This window comes from Idiotropiscis lumnitzeri, chromosome 3 (genome assembly GCF_059441095.1).
Source record: "Idiotropiscis lumnitzeri isolate Australia: NSW breed Sydney's pygmy pipehorse chromosome 3, RoL_Ilum_1.0, whole genome shotgun sequence".
Taxonomy (NCBI): Eukaryota; Metazoa; Chordata; class Actinopteri; order Syngnathiformes; family Syngnathidae; genus Idiotropiscis; species Idiotropiscis lumnitzeri.
This window is the reverse complement of record NC_142393.1, coordinates 30,208,395-30,224,811: the sequence shown is the minus strand read 5'-3', so window position 1 is coordinate 30,224,811 and position 16,417 is coordinate 30,208,395. Positions and strand designations below refer to the sequence as shown.

General features: G+C 40.6%; 8 non-coding genes across 8 annotated transcripts; all 8 read right to left on the bottom strand.

Moving 5' to 3' along the window:
* Positions 1-613: 613 nt before the first annotated feature.
* LOC148340791 (small nucleolar RNA U3) lies at positions 614-827 on the bottom strand. The gene has a single exon (XR_015842672.1). It is a non-coding gene; the product is annotated as a small nucleolar RNA U3 (small nucleolar RNA).
* A 2,799-nt stretch (positions 828-3,626) lies between these two features.
* On the bottom strand, positions 3,627-3,740 carry LOC148340790 (U5 spliceosomal RNA). The gene has a single exon (XR_015842685.1). It is a non-coding gene; the product is annotated as a U5 spliceosomal RNA (small nuclear RNA).
* A 1,008-nt stretch (positions 3,741-4,748) lies between these two features.
* On the bottom strand, positions 4,749-4,962 carry LOC148340789 (small nucleolar RNA U3). Its single transcript, XR_015842639.1, has one exon. It is a non-coding gene; the product is annotated as a small nucleolar RNA U3 (small nucleolar RNA).
* A 2,788-nt stretch (positions 4,963-7,750) lies between these two features.
* Positions 7,751-7,864, bottom strand: LOC148340788 (U5 spliceosomal RNA). Its single transcript, XR_015842743.1, has one exon. It is a non-coding gene; the product is annotated as a U5 spliceosomal RNA (small nuclear RNA).
* A 1,013-nt stretch (positions 7,865-8,877) lies between these two features.
* LOC148340787 (small nucleolar RNA U3) lies at positions 8,878-9,091 on the bottom strand. The gene has a single exon (XR_015842668.1). It is a non-coding gene; the product is annotated as a small nucleolar RNA U3 (small nucleolar RNA).
* Positions 9,092-11,890: 2,799 nt separating this feature from the next.
* Positions 11,891-12,004, bottom strand: LOC148340786 (U5 spliceosomal RNA). Its single transcript, XR_015842683.1, has one exon. It is a non-coding gene; the product is annotated as a U5 spliceosomal RNA (small nuclear RNA).
* Positions 12,005-13,012: 1,008 nt separating this feature from the next.
* Positions 13,013-13,226, bottom strand: LOC148340785 (small nucleolar RNA U3). The gene has a single exon (XR_015842638.1). It is a non-coding gene; the product is annotated as a small nucleolar RNA U3 (small nucleolar RNA).
* Positions 13,227-16,014: 2,788 nt separating this feature from the next.
* LOC148340784 (U5 spliceosomal RNA) lies at positions 16,015-16,128 on the bottom strand. Its single transcript, XR_015842742.1, has one exon. It is a non-coding gene; the product is annotated as a U5 spliceosomal RNA (small nuclear RNA).
* Positions 16,129-16,417: the final 289 nt, after the last annotated feature.

Sequence of the window (16,417 nt, the reverse complement as noted above, 5' to 3'; positions counted from 1 at the left end):
GGGCCCTGTAAATTGGGAATTTTATGTTGGTTCTCTCTAGACCGCTGGGTTCAAAAAGTTGTGGTGAAAAGACGTCCTCCTAGAAATGAGTAAAATGTGTGGTACCACATGTCCCCAGCAGAGGGCGGAATCCCTGTATGGTGAGGTTGGTATTTGGGTTTCAGTCAGATGATGATAGTTTGTCATTTTCAACGTGAAATTACTTTTGCGTTTATATGATGATTGGTTACGTTTTAAAATAATTTAGAGTTTTTAATCTATTATGTTACTATTGGTTAAAAGCTGAATCAAATCAAACATCAAATTCAATGAAATTAATTTCGATTGATTTTATGTGGGCCACTCTCACTTTCATGTGTTCTTTTATTTTCTGATCTTTTTTCCATGCAAGGGTGCTGTCAAACATGTGCTTCCGTTTTTACCTCAGGTGAAATATCCTGCTCATTAACTTCAACATTAGCACAGCAAATGAACTGAGAACCAGTTGAGGGAAGAGTCTGTCTTCTGATCAAAACCAGCCAGGTAAGGGTTCTGCACCCAACAAATGGCCAGGTGACTTCTTAAAAAACTAATCAACGTAAATAGAGTCTTTCTCTTGATTTAACCACTGAGAACTACTCTGAACATATTCCTCCCAACACTGCTCTGCTGGAAAGCAGTGAACAATCATCAATGGCATAAAACATATGACTAACCATTGAATAGTGCCAGATTCATGCTCGGAAAGGAATATCTTGCTTCATCATCGTAGCTTGCGAGACCAAACACTTTAGAAGCACATTTCTCAAGTCGAGACCTATAGAAATGATCCCTGAAAGTATAGTCTTATTTCTGCAATCTGGGACGACTAGTAGTCATCTGGAAGACGACCACTTTTGCTCAGAGGACCTACTTTTGCTCAGACGTCTCAGCTCATCTAAAAGAACCAGCTCATGGTTGCTAAACAAAATGGTAGCTTTTAGCTGTCCAAAAAATGTTATCTTTTGGATAAATTATAGTCCTGACTATACTTTTCTCAAATTTTTAACCGGGGATGACCAACTCCTTTAGCTCAGGATGGTCATAGAATAAGGTCTCTGCTGACATTGATTGGTAAGGCGATCAGGTTCAACATCATCCAGTTGGGTGGTCGGAGCTTTATCGATCATTGTCACTGAGTGGAACGTGCATCATTTGTCATCAGTGTTGTTTGCAAGAATTTGGAAGATCAAACACTTCACAAATGTATTTCCTAAATCAAGAACTATTGAAGTGAGCCTAATAATTGCATAACATTCAGATACCACGGGAAGTCAAGTGTGTAGCGTATATGCCACATGTGGACCACTGATCAATGTCTGAGAGCGTGACAATATAAAGCAGATCAATATGGGGTCCCTACAAAGTGATTTGGCAAGGACTTGCCAGACTTTAAATTGATCAACAGACTCCTGATAAGGGACACTCTTCATCACCTAGAGGACTTCAGCAGACACTGGTTGCGCATTCAAGCTGCAATCAACGCAGTTAGTTTGGCATTTGCCAAACCCGTGACAGGGAGGGGTCAGCTTCCATCAACTTGGCCGGCTGGCCAAAGACTGACCCCAAGAGGTCGACATAAAAACTGCAGCGACAAGTTCCAATGCAGTATCATCGACCAAAACTACATTGTAATGAATTACAGTTGAACATATTTCTGTTGATTATTGTGAACTTTTGGTGGTCCAGGATTTTCCCCATACCTCCGACTGAAGAGCGGCAAATAGCTTAGGTCCGGTAAGTTCTGTACGAGTGCTAACTCCACCATTAAGATCTCTGCAACTCGTTTGACAGTTTCTTTATCCGTTTTTACAGAACACAAATCCAACAAGTAGTGAATACAAGGTAAAAACGTTTTACCACAAAGGATTGGCATGATGCGATCATATTGCTGTCTTACATAATAATTACGTCCTAGGTCTGTATAGCTATGCAAACAACACAGTTTTTTGTGATACTTTATCAAAAAAGGTCTGACCATGTAAAGAATCGCCGCTTTAACAACTATTACGAGATCCATATCAGCCCATCCCTTAGGAGGATCATCCCATGACATATGTTGTACATCATCCTCTGAAATAGGTGCAGGTCCTGGGTCTGGGTCGTTGAGGGTCTGAACCTTAGAGGGCTCAATCACACTGTTTGAGAACTCTTGTTCGGACCAACTAGGTACTCGTACCTCCTCGATTTGTGGAGATTCAGCCTGGTCGGACCAACTGGGCAGTTGGACCTCCTCGGTTTGTGAAGATTCTGCCGACAAGGTGGGGATCATCGGAGGGATCGACGGCGGTGTCGGGGAAACGGGACGGCTGCACCCTGAATATGATGGTTCGACAGTGTTGTATGAGGATACAGCAGGGGTAAGTAAGGGGTAGGATGTCCAGACTTGCCTGCCACTCACAATCTTTTCAAACACCTTAAGGCTCTTGTCAGATGTAGGATGTGACAGGCTTGGGGGGTGTCTATGCAATTCGCCAGGACTTGCACAGACAACACCCCAAGCATGCACATTGCCCATGCTTAGACTTATGTCAAAGGGGACATGTCTAGGCATGTTTGCAAAAAGAAAACGGGGGGCTTTTATCAACCGAATAATCATATACCTGGTCAACACCTTATTGAAAGGTAAAAACAACGCCAACTCTTTTCAACTCATATTATTTCACTTATTTAATTAGGTTATATATATATATATATATATATATAAATAATTTAATTAGATGATATATATTTCACTTATTTAATTAGCTGCTTTATATACCACTATACTTCAAATATAAAAATATTGATGACATAAGCACAGTTTGGGAGGGGGCTTGGGGACAGATGTACATGGGGAACACATCATTTTTTGACAGAAGCGGTATTCTGTAGGGTGGGATTAACACATCAAGCAGGAAAGGAAATTGGACATTTTTGACAGAAACTGTATTCTGTAGGGAAGGATTAACATTTCAAGGAGGCGGGGAAATTGGACATTTTTTAACAGAGGGGGCGGGGAAATTGGACATTTTTGACCGAAGCGGTATTCTGTAGGCGGGGCTATTACGTCATGAATAATTAAGAACGCTGTATTCTAATATCTCTCCCGCCCTATCAAAGTCCCAAAATAAAGCAGCTTCATTGAAGTTCAAATGTCAAATCAATTTTGCATAATGAAACGACCTGTTGTTTATCATTTCAACTCTATTTAAATAATTTGTATCATGTGTTTTTGTTTCAGAATTAAAAAGATGATCATCAGTAACCATTGTTACACCTTTTTTTTTTTACCACAAACCAACCGGCATAACTCTTCTTTTACACAGAAATTCTTTAGGTCTATGTCCTTTTAAATAAGAGCTGTGATAGATGTTTCTCCTAAATCCGTCATTTGAAATATGAATATATCTGTAACTATGTTTTCACAACTTAGTTGCAACAACTTTCCAATGCCTAGATCTTTGGTTTCACAAACACCCCGAATTAATTTTGCCTGACGTTTAGCCACATAGATAATCAAAAGCGGTGCAGCAACCATTGTGACAATCTTGACTTCCACTAAGTCGTCAGCCAACTTATAAATGGACGAAGACGCCTAGTCACATTAATATTCAACACTGTTAGAAGGCTCTGCTTTCGCAGAGCATCAAAAAATTTAGATTAACTCTTGCTGTTCCTCCCCACGGAAATCTTTAGTAAAAGGCGAAAGATTTATTCGATTTGAGAAGAAACAAGAGTGTACTAGGACTTAACTACTGAAACGGGCTAACCCATTGCCCGCTAAACCCCTTTAACAAACGGTCCCAGAGTCAAACGTGTCACCTTTATCTTTCAAACACGAGTGATAACCATTGATGGATATTTTTTTTGCTATACTTCAATGGTCTTCACTCTCATTACAAATGGACAGTATAAACGAATACTAGTGTGTAGGTCTTTGTGGCGGATACCTTCATTTGATCCATTTTCTGCGCAGAGGATTGTGGGTAAAAGGGCGAGCCCTATCAGCCAATGGTCGATGTAGCGAGGGGAGAGATATGAACGATTTGACGGAAGTGATTGAAACGTTTATTTGACGTCCACACTGGCTCAACGGAGGGTTGCAGAGCCACGAAAGCTTGTAAAGCGTGTTCGGGGCCCTGTAAATTGGGAATTTTATGTTGGTTCTCTCTAGAGCGCTGGGTTCAAAAAGTTGTGGTGAAAAGACGTCCTCCTAGAAATGAGTAAAATGTGTGGTACCACATGTCCCCAGCAGAGGGCGGAATCCCTGTATGGTGAGGTTGGTATTTGGGTTTCAGTCAGATGATGATAGTTTGTCATTTTCAACGTGAAATTACTTTTGCGTTTATATGATGATTGGTTACGTTTTAAAATAATTTAGAGTTTTTAATCTATTATGTTACTATTGGTTAAAAGCTGAATCAAACATCAAATTCAATGAAATTAATTTCGATTGATTTTATGTGGGCCACTCTCACTTTCATGTGTTCTTTTATTTTCTGATCTTTTTTCCATGCAAGGGTGCTGTCAAACATGTGCTTCCGTTTTTACCTCAGGTGAAATATCCTGCTCATTAACTTCAACATTAGCACAGCAAATGAACTGAGAACCAGTTGAGGGAAGAGTCTGTCTTCTGCTCAAAACCAGCCAGGTAAGGGTTCTGCACCCAACAATCACAAATGGCCAGGTGACTTCTTAAAAAACTAATCAACGTAAATAGAGTCTTTCTCTTGATTTAACCACTGAGAACTACTCTGAACATATTCCTCCCAACACTGCTCTGCTGGAAAGCAGTGAACAATCATCAATGGCATAAAACATATGACTAACCATTGATTAGTGCCAGATTCATGCTCGGAAAGGAATATCTTGCTTCATCATCGTAGCTTGCGAGACCAAACACTTTAGAAGCACATTTCTCAAGTCGAGACCTATAGAAATGATCCCTGAAAGTATAGTCTTATTTCTGCAATCTGGGACGACTAGTAGTCATCTGGAAGACGACCACTTTTGCTCAGAGGACCTACTTTTGCTCAGACGTCTCAGCTCATCTAAAAGAACCAGCTCATGGTTGCTAAACAAAATGGTAGCTTTTAGCTGTCCAAAAAATGTTATCTTTTGGATAAATTATAGTCCTGACTATACTTTTCTCAAATTTTTAACCGGGGATGACCAACTCCTTTAGCTCAGGATGGTCATAGAATAAGGTCTCTGCTGACATTGATTGGTAAGGCGATCAGGTTCAACATCATCCAGTTGGGTGGTCGGAGCTTTATCGATCATTGTCACTGAGTGGAACGTGCATCATTTGTCATCAGTGTTGTTTGCAAGAATTTGGAAGATCAAACACTTCGCAAATGTATTTCCTAAATCAAGAACTATTGAAGTGAGCCTAATAATTGCATAACATTCAGATACCACGGGAAGTCAAGTGTGTAGCGTATATGCCACATGTGGACCACTGATCAATGTCTGAGAGCGTGACAATATAAAGCAGATCAATATGGGGTCCCTACAAAGTGATTTGGCAAGGACTTGCCAGACTTTAAATTGATCAACAGACTCCTGATAAGGGACACTCTTCATCACCTAGAGGACTTCAGCAGACACTGGTTGCGCATTCAAGCTGCAATCAACGCAGTTAGTTTGGCATTTGCCAAACCCGTGACAGGGAGGGGTCAGCTTCCATCAACTTGGCCGGCTGGCCAAAGACTGACCCCAAGAGGTCGACATAAAAACTGCAGCGACAAGTTCCAATGCAGTATCATCGACCAAAACTACATTGTAATGAAATACAGTTGAACATATTTCTGTTGATTATTGTGAACTTTTGGTGGTCCAGGATTTTCCCCATACCTCCGACTGAAGAGCGGCAAATAGCTTAGGTCCGGTAAGTTCTGTACGAGTGCTAACTCCACCATTAAGATCTCTGCAACTCGTTTGACAGTTTCTTTATCCGTTTTTACAGAACACAAATCCAACAAGTAGTGAATACAAGGTAAAAACGTTTTACCACAAAGGATTGGCATGATGCGATCATATTGCTGTCTTACATAATAATTACGTCCTAGGTCTGTATAGCTATGCAAACAACACAGTTTTTTGTGATACTTTATCAAAAAAGGTCTGACCATGTAAAGAATCGCCGCTTTAACAACTATTACGAGATCCATATCAGCCCATCCCTTAGGAGGATCATCCCATGACATATGTTGTACATCATCCTCTGAAATAGGTGCAGGTCCTGGGTCTGGGTCGTTGAGGGTCTGAACCTTAGAGGGCTCAATCACACTGTTTGAGAACTCTTGTTCGGACCAACTAGGTACTCGTACCTCCTCGATTTGTGGAGATTCAGCCTGGTCGGACCAACTGGGCAGTTGGACCTCCTCGGTTTGTGAAGATTCTGCCGACAAGGTGGGGATCATCGGAGGGATCGACGGCGGTGTCGGGGAAACGGGACGGCTGCACCCTGAATATGATGGTTCGACAGTGTTGTATGAGGATACAGCAGGGGTAAGTAAGGGGTAGGATGTCCAGACTTGCCTGCCACTCACAATCTTTTCAAACACCTTAAGGCTCTTGTCAGATGTAGGATGTGACAGGCTTGGGGGGTGTCTATGCAATTCGCCAGGACTTGCACAGACAACACCCCAAGCATGCACATTGCCATGCTTAGACTTATGTCAAAGGGGACATGTCTAGGCATGTTTGCAAAAAGAAAACGGGGGGCTTTTATCAACCGAATAATCATATACCTGGTCAACACCTTATTGACAGGTAAAAACAACGCCAACTCTTTTCAACTCATATTATTTCACTTATTTAATTAGGTTATATATATATATATATAAATAATTTAATTAGATGATATATATTTCACTCATTTAATTAGCTGCTTTATATACCACTATACTTCAAATATAAAAATATTGATGACATAAGCACAGTTTGGGAGGGGGCTTGGGGACAGATGTACATGGGGAACACATCATTTTTTGACAGAAGCGGTATTCTGTAGGGTGGGATTAACACATCAAGCAGGAAAGGAAATTGGACATTTTTGACAGAAACTGTATTCTGTAGGGAAGGATTAACATTTCAAGGAGGCGGGGAAATTGGACATTTTTTAACAGAGGGGGCGGGGAAATTGGACATTTTTGACCGAAGCGGTATTCTGTAGGCGGGGCTATTACGTCATGAATAATTAAGAACGCTGTATTCTAATATCTCTCCCGCCCTATCAAAGTCCCAAAATAAAGCAGCTTCATTGAAGTTCAAATGTCAAATCAATTTTGCATAATGAAACGACCTGTTGTTTATCATTTCAACTCTATTTAAATAATTTGTATCATGTGTTTGTTTCAGAATTAAAAAGATGATCATCAGTAACCATTGTTACACCTTTTTTTTTTTACCACAAACCAACCGGCATAACTCTTCTTTTACACAGAAATTCTTTAGGTCTATGTCCTTTTAAATAAGAGCTGTGATAGATGTTTCTCCTAAATCCGTCATTTGAAATATGAATATATCTGTAACTATGTTTTCACAACTTAGTTGCAACAACTTTCCAATGCCTAGATCTTTGGTTTCACAAACACCCCGAATTAATTTTGCCTGACGTTTAGCCACATAGATAATCAAAAGCGGTGAAGCAACCATTGTGACAATCTTGACTTCCACTAAGTCGTCAGCCAACTTATAAATGGACGAAGACGCCTAGTCACATTTATATTCAACACTGTTAGAAGGCTCTGCTTTCGCAGAGCATCAAAAAATTTAGATTAACTCTTGCTGTTCCACCCCACGGAAATCTTTAGTAAAAGGCGAAAGATTTATTCGATTTGAGAAGAAACAAGAGTGTACTAGGACTTAACTACTGAAACGGGCTAACCCATTGCCCGCTAAACCCCTTTAACAAACGGTCCCAGAGTCAAACGTGTCACCTTTATCTTTCAAACACGAGTGATAACCATTGATGGATATTTTTTTTGCTATACTTCAATGGTCTTCACTCTCATTACAAATGGACAGTATAAACGAATACTAGTGTGTAGGTCTTTGTGGCGGATACCTTCATTTGATCCATTTTCTGCGCAGAGGATTGTGGGTAAAAGGGCGAGCCCTATCAGCCAATGGTCGATGTAGCGAGGGGAGAGATATGAACGATTTGACGGAAGTGATCGAAACGTTTATTTGACGTCCACACTGGCTCAACGGAGGGTTGCAGAGCCACGAAAGCTTGTAAAGCGTGTTCGGGGCCCTGTAAATTGGGAATTTTATGTTGGTTCTCTCTAGACCGCTGGGTTCAAAAAGTTGTGGTGAAAAGACGTCCTCCTAGAAATGAGTAAAATGTGTGGTACCACATGTCCCCAGCAGAGGGCGGAATCCCTGTATGGTGAGGTTGGTATTTGGGTTTCAGTCAGATGATGATAGTTTGTCATTTTCAACGTGAAATTACTTTTGCGTTTATATGATGATTGGTTACGTTTTAAAATAATTTAGAGTTTTTAATCTATTATGTTACTATTGGTTAAAAGCTGAATCAAATCAAACAGCAAATTCAATGAAATTAATTTCGATTGATTTTATGTGGGCCACTCTCACTTTCATGTGTTCTTTTATTTTCTGATCTTTTTTCCATGCAAGGGTGCTGTCAAACATGTGCTTCCGTTTTTACCTCAGGTGAAATATCCTGCTCATTAACTTCAACATTAGCACAGCAAATGAACTGAGAACCAGTTGAGGGAAGAGTCTGTCTTCTGCTCAAAACCAGCCAGGTAAGGGTTCTGCACCCAACAATCACAAATGGCCAGGTGACTTCTTAAAAAACTAATCAACGTAAATAGAGTCTTTCTCTTGATTTAACCACTGAGAACTACTCTGAACATATTCCTCCCAACACTGCTCTGCTGGAAAGCAGTGAACAATCATCAATGGCATAAAACATATGAATAACCATTGAATAGTGCCAGATTCATGCTCGGAAAGGAATATCTTGCTTCATCATCGTAGCTTGCGAGACCAAACACTTTAGAAGCACATTTCTCAAGTCGAGACCTATAGAAATGATCCCTGAAAGTATAGTCTTATTTCTGCAATCTGGGACGACTAGTAGTCATCTGGAAGACGACCACTTTTGCTCAGAGGACCTACTTTTGCTCAGACGTCTCAGCTCATCTAAAAGAACCAGCTCATGGTTGCTAAACAAAATGGTAGCTTTTAGCTGTCCAAAAAATGTTATCTTTTGGATAAATTATAGTCCTGACTATACTTTTCTCAAATTTTTAACCGGGGATGACCAACTCCTTTAGCTCAGGATGGTCATAGAATAAGGTCTCTGCTGACATTGATTGGTAAGGCGATCAGGTTCAACATCATCCAGTTGGGTGGTCGGAGCTTTATCGATCATTGTCACTGAGTGGAACGTGCATCATTTGTCATCAGTGTTGTTTGCAAGAATTTGGAAGATCAAACACTTCACAAATGTATTTCCTAAATCAAGAACTATTGAAGTGAGCCTAATAATTGCATAACATTCAGATACCACGGGAAGTCAAGTGTGTAGCGTATATGCCACATGTGGACCACTGATCAATGTCTGAGAGCGTGACAATATAAAGCAGATCAATATGGGGTCCCTACAAAGTGATTTGGCAAGGACTTGCCAGACTTTAAATTGATCAACAGACTCCTGATAAGGGACACTCTTCATCACCTAGAGGACTTCAGCAGACACTGGTTGCGCATTCAAGCTGCAATCAACGCAGTTAGTTTGGCATTTGCCAAACCCGTGACAGGGAGGGGTCAGCTTCCATCAACTTGGCCGGCTGGCCAAAGACTGACCCCAAGAGGTCGACATAAAAACTGCAGCGACAAGTTCCAATGCAGTATCATCGACCAAAACTACATTGTAATGAATTACAGTTGAACATATTTCTGTTGATTATTGTGAACTTTTGGTGGTCCAGGATTTTCCCCATACCTCCGACTGAAGAGCGGCAAATAGCTTAGGTCCGGTAAGTTCTGTACGAGTGCTAACTCCACCATTAAGATCTCTGCAACTCGTTTGACAGTTTCTTTATCCGTTTTTACAGAACACAAATCCAACAAGTAGTGAATACAAGGTAAAAACGTTTTACCACAAAGGATTGGCATGATGCGATCATATTGCTGTCTTACATAATAATTACGTCCTAGGTCTGTATAGCTATGCAAACAACACAGTTTTTTGTGATACTTTATCAAAAAAGGTCTGACCATGTAAAGAATCGCCGCTTTAACAACTATTACGAGATCCATATCAGCCCATCCCTTAGGAGGATCATCCCATGACATATGTTGTACATCATCCTCTGAAATAGGTGCAGGTCCTGGGTCTGGGTCGTTGAGGGTCTGAACCTTAGAGGGCTCAATCACACTGTTTGAGAACTCTTGTTCGGACCAACTAGGTACTCGTACCTCCTCGATTTGTGGAGATTCAGCCTGGTCGGACCAACTGGGCAGTTGGACCTCCTCGGTTTGTGAAGATTCTGCCGACAAGGTGGGGATCATCGGAGGGATCGACGGCGGTGTCGGGGAAACGGGACGGCTGCACCCTGAATATGATGGTTCGACAGTGTTGTATGAGGATACAGCAGGGGTAAGTAAGGGGTAGGATGTCCAGACTTGCCTGCCACTCACAATCTTTTCAAACACCTTAAGGCTCTTGTCAGATGTAGGATGTGACAGGCTTGGGGGGTGTCTATGCAATTCGCCAGGACTTGCACAGACAACACCCCAAGCATGCACATTGCCCATGCTTAGACTTATGTCAAAGGGGACATGTCTAGGCATGTTTGCAAAAAGAAAACGGGGGGCTTTTATCAACCGAATAATCATATACCTGGTCAACACCTTATTGAAAGGTAAAAACAACGCCAACTCTTTTCAACTCATATTATTTCACTTATTTAATTAGGTTATATATATATATATATATATATATAAATAATTTAATTAGATGATATATATTTCACTTATTTAATTAGCTGCTTTATATACCACTATACTTCAAATATAAAAATATTGATGACATAAGCACAGTTTGGGAGGGGGCTTGGGGACAGATGTACATGGGGAACACATCATTTTTTGACAGAAGCGGTATTCTGTAGGGTGGGATTAACACATCAAGCAGGAAAGGAAATTGGACATTTTTGACAGAAACTGTATTCTGTAGGGAAGGATTAACATTTCAAGGAGGCGGGGAAATTGGACATTTTTTAACAGAGGGGGCGGGGAAATTGGACATTTTTGACCGAAGCGGTATTCTGTAGGCGGGGCTATTACGTCATGAATAATTAAGAACGCTGTATTCTAATATCTCTCCCGCCCTATCAAAGTCCCAAAATAAAGCAGCTTCATTGAAGTTCAAATGTCAAATCAATTTTGCATAATGAAACGACCTGTTGTTTATCATTTCAACTCTATTTAAATAATTTGTATCATGTGTTTTTGTTTCAGAATTAAAAAGATGATCATCAGTAACCATTGTTACACCTTTTTTTTTTTACCACAAACCAACCGGCATAACTCTTCTTTTACACAGAAATTCTTTAGGTCTATGTCCTTTTAAATAAGAGCTGTGATAGATGTTTCTCCTAAATCCGTCATTTGAAATATGAATATATCTGTAACTATGTTTTCACAACTTAGTTGCAACAACTTTCCAATGCCTAGATCTTTGGTTTCACAAACACCCCAAATTAATTTTGCCTGACGTTTAGCCACATAGATAATCAAAAGCGGTGCAGCAACCATTGTGACAATCTTGACTTCCACTAAGTCGTCAGCCAACTTATAAATGGACGAAGACGCCTAGTCACATTAATATTCAACACTGTTAGAAGGCTCTGCTTTCGCAGAGCATCAAAAAATTTAGATTAACTCTTGCTGTTCCTCCCCACGGAAATCTTTAGTAAAAGGCGAAAGATTTATTCGATTTGAGAAGAAACAAGAGTGTACTAGGACTTAACTACTGAAACGGGCTAACCCATTGCCCGCTAAACCCCTTTAACAAACGGTCCCAGAGTCAAACGTGTCACCTTTATCTTTCAAACACGAGTGATAACCATTGATGGATATTTTTTTTGCTATACTTCAATGGTCTTCACTCTCATTACAAATGGACAGTATAAACGAATACTAGTGTGTAGGTCTTTGTGGCGGATACCTTCATTTGATCCATTTTCTGCGCAGAGGATTGTGGGTAAAAGGGCGAGCCCTATCAGCCAATGGTCGATGTAGCGAGGGGAGAGATATGAACGATTTGACGGAAGTGATTGAAACGTTTATTTGACGTCCACACTGGCTCAACGGAGGGTTGCAGAGCCACGAAAGCTTGTAAAGCGTGTTCGGGGCCCTGTAAATTGGGAATTTTATGTTGGTTCTCTCTAGAGCGCTGGGTTCAAAAAGTTGTGGTGAAAAGACGTCCTCCTAGAAATGAGTAAAATGTGTGGTACCACATGTCCCCAGCAGAGGGCGGAATCCCTGTATGGTGAGGTTGGTATTTGGGTTTCAGTCAGATGATGATAGTTTGTCATTTTCAACGTGAAATTACTTTTGCGTTTATATGATGATTGGTTACGTTTTAAAATAATTTAGAGTTTTTAATCTATTATGTTACTATTGGTTAAAAGCTGAATCAAACATCAAATTCAATGAAATTAATTTCGATTGATTTTATGTGGGCCACTCTCACTTTCATGTGTTCTTTTATTTTCTGATCTTTTTTCCATGCAAGGGTGCTGTCAAACATGTGCTTCCGTTTTTACCTCAGGTGAAATATCCTGCTCATTAACTTCAACATTAGCACAGCAAATGAACTGAGAACCAGTTGAGGGAAGAGTCTGTCTTCTGCTCAAAACCAGCCAGGTAAGGGTTCTGCACCCAACAATCACAAATGGCCAGGTGACTTCTTAAAAAACTAATCAACGTAAATAGAGTCTTTCTCTTGATTTAACCACTGAGAACTACTCTGAACATATTCCTCCCAACACTGCTCTGCTGGAAAGCAGTGAACAATCATCAATGGCATAAAACATATGACTAACCATTGATTAGTGCCAGATTCATGCTCGGAAAGGAATATCTTGCTTCATCATCGTAGCTTGCGAGACCAAACACTTTAGAAGCACATTTCTCAAGTCGAGACCTATAGAAATGATCCCTGAAAGTATAGTCTTATTTCTGCAATCTGGGACGACTAGTAGTCATCTGGAAGACGACCACTTTTGCTCAGAGGACCTACTTTTGCTCAGACGTCTCAGCTCATCTAAAAGAACCAGCTCATGGTTGCTAAACAAAATGGTAGCTTTTAGCTGTCCAAAAAATGTTATCTTTTGGATAAATTATAGTCCTGACTATACTTTTCTCAAATTTTTAACCGGGGATGACCAACTCCTTTAGCTCAGGATGGTCATAGAATAAGGTCTCTGCTGACATTGATTGGTAAGGCGATCAGGTTCAACATCATCCAGTTGGGTGGTCGGAGCTTTATCGATCATTGTCACTGAGTGGAACGTGCATCATTTGTCATCAGTGTTGTTTGCAAGAATTTGGAAGATCAAACACTTCGCAAATGTATTTCCTAAATCAAGAACTATTGAAGTGAGCCTAATAATTGCATAACATTCAGATACCACGGGAAGTCAAGTGTGTAGCGTATATGCCACATGTGGACCACTGATCAATGTCTGAGAGCGTGACAATATAAAGCAGATCAATATGGGGTCCCTACAAAGTGATTTGGCAAGGACTTGCCAGACTTTAAATTGATCAACAGACTCCTGATAAGGGACACTCTTCATCACCTAGAGGACTTCAGCAGACACTGGTTGCGCATTCAAGCTGCAATCAACGCAGTTAGTTTGGCATTTGCCAAACCCGTGACAGGGAGGGGTCAGCTTCCATCAACTTGGCCGGCTGGCCAAAGACTGACCCCAAGAGGTCGACATAAAAACTGCAGCGACAAGTTCCAATGCAGTATCATCGACCAAAACTACATTGTAATGAAATACAGTTGAACATATTTCTGTTGATTATTGTGAACTTTTGGTGGTCCAGGATTTTCCCCATACCTCCGACTGAAGAGCGGCAAATAGCTTAGGTCCGGTAAGTTCTGTACGAGTGCTAACTCCACCATTAAGATCTCTGCAACTCGTTTGACAGTTTCTTTATCCGTTTTTACAGAACACAAATCCAACAAGTAGTGAATACAAGGTAAAAACGTTTTACCACAAAGGATTGGCATGATGCGATCATATTGCTGTCTTACATAATAATTACGTCCTAGGTCTGTATAGCTATGCAAACAACACAGTTTTTTGTGATACTTTATCAAAAAAGGTCTGACCATGTAAAGAATCGCCGCTTTAACAACTATTACGAGATCCATATCAGCCCATCCCTTAGGAGGATCATCCCATGACATATGTTGTACATCATCCTCTGAAATAGGTGCAGGTCCTGGGTCTGGGTCGTTGAGGGTCTGAACCTTAGAGGGCTCAATCACACTGTTTGAGAACTCTTGTTCGGACCAACTAGGTACTCGTACCTCCTCGATTTGTGGAGATTCAGCCTGGTCGGACCAACTGGGCAGTTGGACCTCCTCGGTTTGTGAAGATTCTGCCGACAAGGTGGGGATCATCGGAGGGATCGACGGCGGTGTCGGGGAAACGGGACGGCTGCACCCTGAATATGATGGTTCGACAGTGTTGTATGAGGATACAGCAGGGGTAAGTAAGGGGTAGGATGTCCAGACTTGCCTGCCACTCACAATCTTTTCAAACACCTTAAGGCTCTTGTCAGATGTAGGATGTGACAGGCTTGGGGGGTGTCTATGCAATTCGCCAGGACTTGCACAGACAACACCCCAAGCATGCACATTGCCATGCTTAGACTTATGTCAAAGGGGACATGTCTAGGCATGTTTGCAAAAAGAAAACGGGGGGCTTTTATCAACCGAATAATCATATACCTGGTCAACACCTTATTGACAGGTAAAAACAACGCCAACTCTTTTCAACTCATATTATTTCACTTATTTAATTAGGTTATATATATATATATATAAATAATTTAATTAGATGATATATATTTCACTCATTTAATTAGCTGCTTTATATACCACTATACTTCAAATATAAAAATATTGATGACATAAGCACAGTTTGGGAGGGGGCTTGGGGACAGATGTACATGGGGAACACATCATTTTTTGACAGAAGCGGTATTCTGTAGGGTGGGATTAACACATCAAGCAGGAAAGGAAATTGGACATTTTTGACAGAAACTGTATTCTGTAGGGAAGGATTAACATTTCAAGGAGGCGGGGAAATTGGACATTTTTTAACAGAGGGGGCGGGGAAATTGGACATTTTTGACCGAAGCGGTATTCTGTAGGCGGGGCTATTACGTCATGAATAATTAAGAACGCTGTATTCTAATATCTCTCCCGCCCTATCAAAGTCCCAAAATAAAGCAGCTTCATTGAAGTTCAAATGTCAAATCAATTTTGCATAATGAAACGACCTGTTGTTTATCATTTCAACTCTATTTAAATAATTTGTATCATGTGTTTGTTTCAGAATTAAAAAGATGATCATCAGTAACCATTGTTACACCTTTTTTTTTTTACCACAAACCAACCGGCATAACTCTTCTTTTACACAGAAATTCTTTAGGTCTATGTCCTTTTAAATAAGAGCTGTGATAGATGTTTCTCCTAAATCCGTCATTTGAAATATGAATATATCTGTAACTATGTTTTCACAACTTAGTTGCAACAACTTTCCAATGCCTAGATCTTTGGTTTCACAAACACCCCGAATTAATTTTGCCTGACGTTTAGCCACATAGATAATCAAAAGCGGTGAAGCAACCATTGTGACAATCTTGACTTCCACTAAGTCGTCAGCCAACTTATAAATGGACGAAGACGCCTAGTCACATTTATATTCAACACTGTTAGAAGGCTCTGCTTTCGCAGAGCATCAAAAAATTTAGATTAACTCTTGCTGTTCCACCCCACGGAAATCTTTAGTAAAAGGCGAAAGATTTATTCGATTTGAGAAGAAACAAGAGTGTACTAGGACTTAACTACTGAAACGGGCTAACCCATTGCCCGCTAAACCCCTTTAACAAACGGTCCCAGAGTCAAACGTGTCACCTTTATCTTTCAAACACGAGTGATAACCATTGATGGATATTTTTTTTGCTATACTTCAATGGTCTTCACTCTCATTACAAATGGACAGTATAAACGAATACTAGTGTGTAGGTCTTTGTGGCGGATACCTTCATTTGATCCATTTTCTGCGCAGAGGATTGTGGGTAAAAGGGCGAGCCCTATCAGCCAATGGTCGATGTAGCGAGG